This window comes from Bos javanicus, chromosome 10, assembly GCF_032452875.1.
Source record: "Bos javanicus breed banteng chromosome 10, ARS-OSU_banteng_1.0, whole genome shotgun sequence".
Taxonomy (NCBI): Eukaryota; Metazoa; Chordata; class Mammalia; order Artiodactyla; family Bovidae; genus Bos; species Bos javanicus.
In genome coordinates this window covers 8,969,736-8,977,540 of record NC_083877.1, presented here as the reverse complement: position 1 = coordinate 8,977,540, position 7,805 = coordinate 8,969,736, and the positions used below count along the sequence as shown (strand labels likewise).

Sequence of the window (7,805 nt, the reverse complement as noted above, 5' to 3'; positions counted from 1 at the left end):
ATTCATCTTTGGGTCCTCAGTGTCTAAAGTGGTTCATATAGAAAGTGTTCAATGAAAGGTCATTAAATGAGTAAATGGTCAAATGGATGAATGAAATGTTAGACTTGGAAAGGACCTAAACAGTGATAGGGGTCTCAAACTCAGATACCTATTGGAGCTCAGCAGGTGATGGACAAGGAGGAGCTTCTGGTTTCCTGGACAATACCTGCCCCATCAGTCCCAGTGAGTTGTTGCTGGGAAGGAGAGTGCGTTCACTGTTGCCAGGATCTTCTGAATATTTTTTTTTTAAATATAAAATATGCAGTTTTAATATGGTACCAACTACTTTACTTTTCAAAGTAGGCTTCTCTTCTTTTCCATAGCTCTTCTGAAGTAGGATGTGAACCCGATGTCTGTGGGATATCTTGTCATCTATTTCTGGAAGTACCTTGCATACTGAGCTGAATGGCCCTGCAGAGATCGGCTTCTTCATCTTCCATGTCAATTTCTTGGCGACTTAGTGCCAGAGCCCTCTGCAATTCCTCCTCATCCTCTTCTAACATTCCTGTCCCATCATTTACTTCTAAGACGTGTTCTAGATCTGTTTTCTGGACTCTCTGTTCTTTAAGTTGTGCTAATTCTTCTCCAATAAGTTTTGGTTGATGCATCTGTTGGACCCTGATCATCTGTAGAAGTTGGTCAGCTTCGCAATCTGGCAGATCACCCTTAACAACAAATATAGAGTAACCTTCCTGTTGTAACTGAGCCAAGAAAAGTGCAAGGTATGTGTCTGATATTAATTCTGGACCCGTCAAAAGAGAATTCAAATTGAACCACTGTTTTCCTAATTTTCTAACTGTAAACCAGTGTTCTTTATTGTTGCATATAAATGATCTTTCATTTATGGGATCAATCCTGAGCCTCTGGTACTCTGGACTGTTAAACAGGATTAGTTCTAAACCCCAAACTTTCAAGGCATTGCTTATAACTTGAATAGAGAAAAAGCCACTGTCATCCATTATTTCCAGAAGGCTGCTGCAAAAATGTGCGATAGGCTTCACTAGTAACTCCTCCTTCTGCCATTCTCATCCTCTCTTCCTCATCTAGCTGATGTGCAATTGAAGATAATTCCACAGGGCTGAAGTATTCTCCTTGCAGTAGGTTATTCAAGCAATGTTGAGCACAAAGTGAGCCTTCTTGTTTTTCATGGAAGATGGACTCCATGTTTATTTGTCTGGAGCCAACGGCCCCCGCGCTGAACCACCCCCCTAGGATCTTCTGATTTTTAAAGAAAAGACAGATATACATCATTTTCTAATGTTTTGAAATGCTGTGTGGGCCTAATGCATCCGTGGACCAGATTTACTTTCTGGTCTGCCAATTTGTGACTTCTGATCTTCAGTTCAGTTCAGTTCAGTCGCTCAGTCGTGTCCAACTCTTTGCGACCCCATGAATCGCAGCACACCAAGCCTCCCTGTCCATCACCAACTCCCGGACTTCACTCAAACTCACATCCATCGAGTTGGTGATGCCACCCAGCCATCTCATCCTCTGTCGTCCCCTCTTGCCCCCAATCCCTCCCAGCATCACAGTCTTTTCCAATGAGACAACTCTTGGCATGAGGTGGCCAAAGTACTGGAGTTTCAGCTTTAGGATCATTCCTTCCAAAGAACACCCAGGGCTGATCTCCTTTAGAATGGACTGGTTGGATCTCCTTGCAGTCCAAGGGACTCTCAAGAGTCTTCTCCAAGAGTCTTCTGGTCTTAGCCGACCCCTAATTTTATGTACAGGAGACTGTGGTCCAGAGAGATTGGGGACATTCCTGAGGTCATCTGGTCATTGGGAGAACTGACTCAAACCCAGGTCTTAAGAAGAATCACAATGCAAAAAAGAAAAAAGAATCACTGTCCAAATTACTACCTACTGATCATATTCTGGGAGTAGGGCATTCAGACCTTAACACTCCTATTCAAGCCAAACTGCAGGTGTTATGGGTGAGAAAACTGTTAGTAAAAATCTTAGAAATGTGATCTAGACTTTGTTGATGGTTCTATATGTTAGATAATATTTCTAAGCAGGTCCTAATATTTGCTTCCCTTCCCCAATGTTGTGTCTATATTTCCTTTTCACTAGCAAACTTAATTATATATCCTTTAAATATAACTTTTTTTTTGTCAGTATGGAACATGTAGTGTAAAACGTCAAATTGTAGTATAAAACTACAAGGTTTATAATAACAACTCCAAGTCCCCAGCCCCACACTTCCCCTCCTCAGTGCTGTTCCCCAAAGGCAATTACTTCCAACTCTTTTAAGTGGTAATATGCTTTGCTTAAAAATCTTTTTAAATTAATTGTTCTCTTGTTTTGCCCTTCTGCTCTAGGAAGCTTTCTGGTATCATTTATTTCATCATTTTCTCCTCCTCAGTTTCTCAGTTTTCTACTTCTAGAATTCCTGTTAGTTGGTGTTTCTAATTAGAACCACCTTTTCTTCTCTGTCTTCCATCTCTTTTAAAAAATCCATTTTATTTGAGACTTCCTCAGTTTTGTCTTACAGACCTTTTGTCTTTTATTTGTGCTATTATATTTTTAAATTCCCAGTATGCTATTCATTCTCTGAATGTTTTCTCCTTAGTGTCCCCCTCTTCTTAACTGGTAAAGAATCTGCCTGCAGTGCAGGAGACCCCAGTTCAATTCCTGCGTCAGGAAGATCCCCTGGAGAAGGGAAAGGCTACCTACTCCAGGGTTCTTGCCTGGAGAATTCCATGGACAGAGGAGCCCTGCAGGCTCACTGCCTGGGGTCGCAGAGGCGGGCCTGACTGGCTGACTTGCACACTCCCTTCTTGTTCTGTGGCTGCAGCAGCATCGCACGCTCCCAGTAGTTGTAGTTTGTTTGCTTGCTTGCTTGAAGTTTCTTACGCTCTGTTTTCTTTGAGTTCCTTTTTATTCAGTGTTTGTTCCAATCTCTGCTTTCCATTAGCAGATTTCCTCAAATGTCTAATGGGCTTTGGATGTATGATTATATTTAAAACTGAGACTAAAATAAAAATAAATAAGCAAAGCACTAACATACTGATGATGAGTGCTATGTGCAAGGTAGGGGCTTTTGACTGGTGGGCTTCATTGTTCAATAATCAGGTAGGAGACCCGGGTATTGTTCTTAGCTTTCCAATGGTCAGTGTTGGCAGACAATTTTATGAGAGAAGAATCCTCTAGATTTCTGCCTGAGAAATAAACATGCTGGCTCCCAGTGTTCTGAGAGCCCAGTAGAAGGATCGAAGAGGGTTTGGAGAACTCACTGTCTAACATGCAGACTTTCACATCATTCCTCTGTTTCTCGTGTTCTGCCTCACCCCTAGCCCAACAAGGGTCCTCAGATCCTTTCTGGTTCAACGTCTCCAAGGGAAGAATCTCAGTGTGTTTCTCAGAAGATGGAGGTTGGGGAGGTTTGTTTATCTTTAAAAGATGCGCTTGTGCCTCCTGTTTGCAGCTTCTCCCCACATCACCACCTTTAGTGGAGAGGCACCTGCACTTCTCCAGGTTTCTGTGGCGTAAGCTGCCTTGCTCCTTGTTGGTTTTGCCCACTGCAGGCTCAAGTCTCAGACCTGAAAGTCTGCAAAGTCAGTTACTCCCTGTACTTCTGCATTCTAGCTTCCAAGGTTTTGTTTGCTTTTCTCCTCTTTTGTCATCTCCTATCTGGCGCTTGGTTTGTTTGTTTTTTGGTGCCTTCTTTATTCTTTTACCATCACTTTAAAAGAGTCTTCAATGAAGAGCAGAAACAAGTGGATATGTTTGATCAACCATGTGTAATTTGGAAGTCTCCCTAGGAAACTTAGACTTGATTTTTCACGTCTGTTAGTCTGGGACCCGTCTTGGCTAGGCACTAACTTGGACAGTGATCAACCTGACCCATTCCCTGTTTTTAACAAGCCGTCTTACTGATCTGTCTACAAACTCAAAAGCGTCCTTCGACTTCTCGTGTTTAACAGCACTGGTATGGAGATCTATCTGCTCTGCCTGTGATGGGACTACACCAATCTTGAACAAGTGATGTTCTAATACTTACTATGTTTTCCAATTTTATGAAAAGGCTCATATGTCAACAGTTTGAGTATTTTAAATCCAATCTATTGCCTTTTTAATTCTGTGCCTCTTCATAGCTGAGTTGCACCTTATTAATCTGTGCAGTTGTATTTACATGAACATACTGCTGCTTTGCATTGAATTACAAGGGGATTTCAGAGCATTCTTTATGAAGTTGGCGTCTAGTATTGTCAACAACGGTGGATGTACAGTCTGTGCTCCCGGACGGGCCCACGGTGAAGGTGCTCTGTTACTGACAGTTGTGGCAGTGGGGATGGTGGCTGATGGCAGAGATGTGGGGGAGAGGCAGTGAGGCTGACAGTTCTAAGCAGCAAGTGAGAGGGTTTTTAAAATTAATTAAATTCCCTTCATTATTAGTACTTGGCTCTTGTTACATAATCTATACCACTTGGGATAAGCCATTACAAATAAAACTTTATCCACAATTGTCGGTGCCCACTTGTGGCCCTGTCCACGCCTCTAAGGTTTCATGCAGAGTCAGAGAGTCAAAAAATCAGAATATCTACATGGGGTGATTGAGAGAAGCCACAGCTTTTTTCATGGTAGTCTTTTTGCTCTACAGTAGGACCAGATTTGACTCATGTGACTGAAATAGGCAATTATACAACTACAACCATACCCACCTATCAATTAATTGATGTCTCTGTTCCAAAGCACGGTATTGGAGGTTCACAGGGACACAAAAGGCAATCCTTTATTGTCTAGGAACTTAGCAACAGTACAAAGCAGTATAGGGTTAGCTTCCAGTGAACATGATGGGTTTAAAAGGAGAATTTAGAATGGGTAGCAATAACTGTACTGGTCCTTTTTTTGCACTTTGTATCCCAACTATAGGACTTACTACATGGCATAGTTATTTGCCTGCTACATGACTGTCTTTTCCATCAGGCCATGGGGCCTGGTCTGTTCATCTTTGTCTTGCCAGCAATTTGCACAGTGGTTGGCACATTCAATAAATGTTTATTGAATGAGGAAGTGAATTCATAGAGGGAGGGAGATCAGGCTGGATCTAGGAAATAGGCAAACGAAGTAGGAGAGTATTCCTGGGAGAGGAAGTGTGGTTGGAGTATAAAGAGGGTGTTCTGAAACAGATCTCAGTGGACAGGACTCAGTGGGTGAGTTCAGTTCAGTCCAGTCACTCAGTCGTGTCTGACCCTTTGTGACCCCATGGACTGCATCACGCCAGGCTTTCCCTCTGTATCACCAGCTCCTGGAACTTACTCAACTCATGTCCATCGAGTTGGTGATGCCATCCAACTATCTCATCTTCTGCTGTCCCCTTCTCCTCCTGCCTTAGAGCCAGATTGTGGAAAGACTCGAAAACCCGTTTATAGAGTTTGAACTTTATCCTTTAGGGAAAAGGTGAGCTGTTGGTATATTTAGTGAAGGAGAGGGATTTGACAAAGGAAGATTAGGAAGATTCACTTGTCAGCCCCAAGGACAGTGAACTGGTTGAAGAGACTAGAGCCAAAAAGGATAGTTAGGAAGCTATTGCAGTGGTTCAAGTAAGAAATACTGACAGCCTGGATAGAATGGTTGGTGGTAGGAAAGTAAAGGAAGGAATAGATATGATGAAAAAATATATAAGAATAATCTACTTAAAAATTCCAAAAAATATCTTGTGGACACATCAGGTTAGGACTTTTTGTTATCAGACTATTTCTCAGCAGCTTTTATAACATGAGTACCTATTTTGAGCATACATTTGACTGCCAATTAGAGTAAGGTGAAGGGGAGCTGGTTAATGAATGCTTTGACCTAACATATTCAGAGTAAGGAACCAAGAACCAAGTTCCCATGGTGGAGCTGCTGTAGCTCTGCTTCTTTCAGCCTCTCCTAACTGAGTGAAGGCCTGCAAACTGCAGAGAACTTGGCTTCCTCCAGGAAACTAAGGGCTGCATTTGATCGTGGTGTGGGGACAGGACATGGTAGGGCTGTCATTTCCCATAGTCTCATAAAACCCCTGTAATCCCCTTCTTTATGGATTTAATCAGATCCAATACTTGAAAAATGATTATACTTCCGGCCCTAAACCTTACAAATTGAGGTTTAGGGCTGGAAGTCCTGAACTATGTACAGAGATGGCAAGGAGTGTTTCCTGAGTAGGGGAGGGGAAGGAAACAAATGTGAAGGAACTTGAGTGGTCAATTTTTTAAATTCCAATTTTTATATAAATATTTGTACTGTCGAGGTTTAGGTCATGTGGACAACAAAATTATTCGATACCATAACCATTTGGAAAAAGCTTTTGAAGTGAAGATAATGTCATATTCATAATAAGCAGAACTGAATACTTCTGTAGATACAGCAACATAAAGAAAAAGATATAAGTAATGTGCAACACTGAAATATTAATCCACAAAAAAATTCTTGGTCAACTTGTTTTTTTTAAAATGAACCCATAAAAATTGCTAACATTAATACTGTGGCTTGGACAGTATTAAAGCAGATCTTGCTTCTTCAATTTGAATTCTTTTGTGTTCTTTATTCACCCCAATGATCAGAAGTGGCCTTAAATTTCAGCAGTTAAGTGCTTCATGACCTCTTGAACAGGTTAAATAAATAGTATCTATAATCCCCAAATTTAACATGATGTGTTATTAAATGGGAAAGAGAATGAACCATTATCCTTTGTATTTGAGGATGACTCCACTCATGGTGATCCTTGATCATGTGTGCAAGCTACAGGATGTGAATGATCCGTTCCTTCCTAAACTAATCAAAGGCCACCTGGGCTCATTTCAACCTTGGCCACAGGATCCTTCTCTACGTCTTAGCTTAACAGTCATGGCACAGCAAAACTGTTACTGCTACTGATGATAATGGTGATGCCATCAATATAATAGGAGACTTAATAACCAATATTCTTACTGATCTTTTATCAAAACCCTGTAAGATGGGCAAGGAAATTATTCCCCTATTTTCTGACCACTGGACACCAAAGTCATCGGTTTTCAAGAATACTGAAAATTGAAAATGCCTATTTTCTCTTAAATATTAGTAAAATAATATCTATGCATTGTTTATATTTGATAAGTAACTAATTGCTGTTTTCTATCCCCAAATGATACCTTCCCACCCATGAAAAGCCAAATCAAAGACACAGTTCCCATTTTTCTATTCCTTTTTTTAATATGGATTTTAATGGCAATTTTATTCCAAACCCCGCACAAACATAAATACTGCATTAAAGGAAGATGAATTTATTTTGACCTTTACTGAAAATGCACTGTGAAACAAAGCACTTAAGCATTTATGGCCTGTTAGACATTCACATTACCCACTTCCATGTAGATAAGAAAGTCCTTCCCAGCAAAAGTAATGTTCACAAGTGGAGCAGTTTTACAGAGCACTTAACTGCAAAGCTAGATATCATGTTCCTCACTATGACTCTGTTTTGGTCGGTTTTATGCATCTAAGATCTATAGAAATTAAGGGAGTATCTAAAATGTTACATTCGAGAAACAGAGGATGTCATTTTCTTATGGGTTTTGATGAAAATACAGGATATTTGCAACAAAATGCTTGGGGAATATCATTATTTATTACCAAGGAGATGGAGTGTATTGAGGTTTTGATTTTCTTTTAAAACCCTGTCTCCCACCTCCCTCCAAAGAAATTGGTAGTATTGTTTCAGCAATTTTTGGTTAAAAGTGGTTTCAGTTCTACTTATAATTACTGACATACGTTCCCCTCAAAATAAAATACCCTCTCCTTGCATGAAC

At 40.6% G+C, this 7,805-nt stretch overlaps 1 pseudogene; it reads right to left on the bottom strand.

Moving 5' to 3' along the window:
* Positions 1-285: 285 nt before the first annotated feature.
* On the bottom strand, positions 286-1,243 carry LOC133255594 (ataxin-3-like; annotated as a pseudogene).
* Between the last annotated feature and the right edge of the window lie 6,562 nt (positions 1,244-7,805).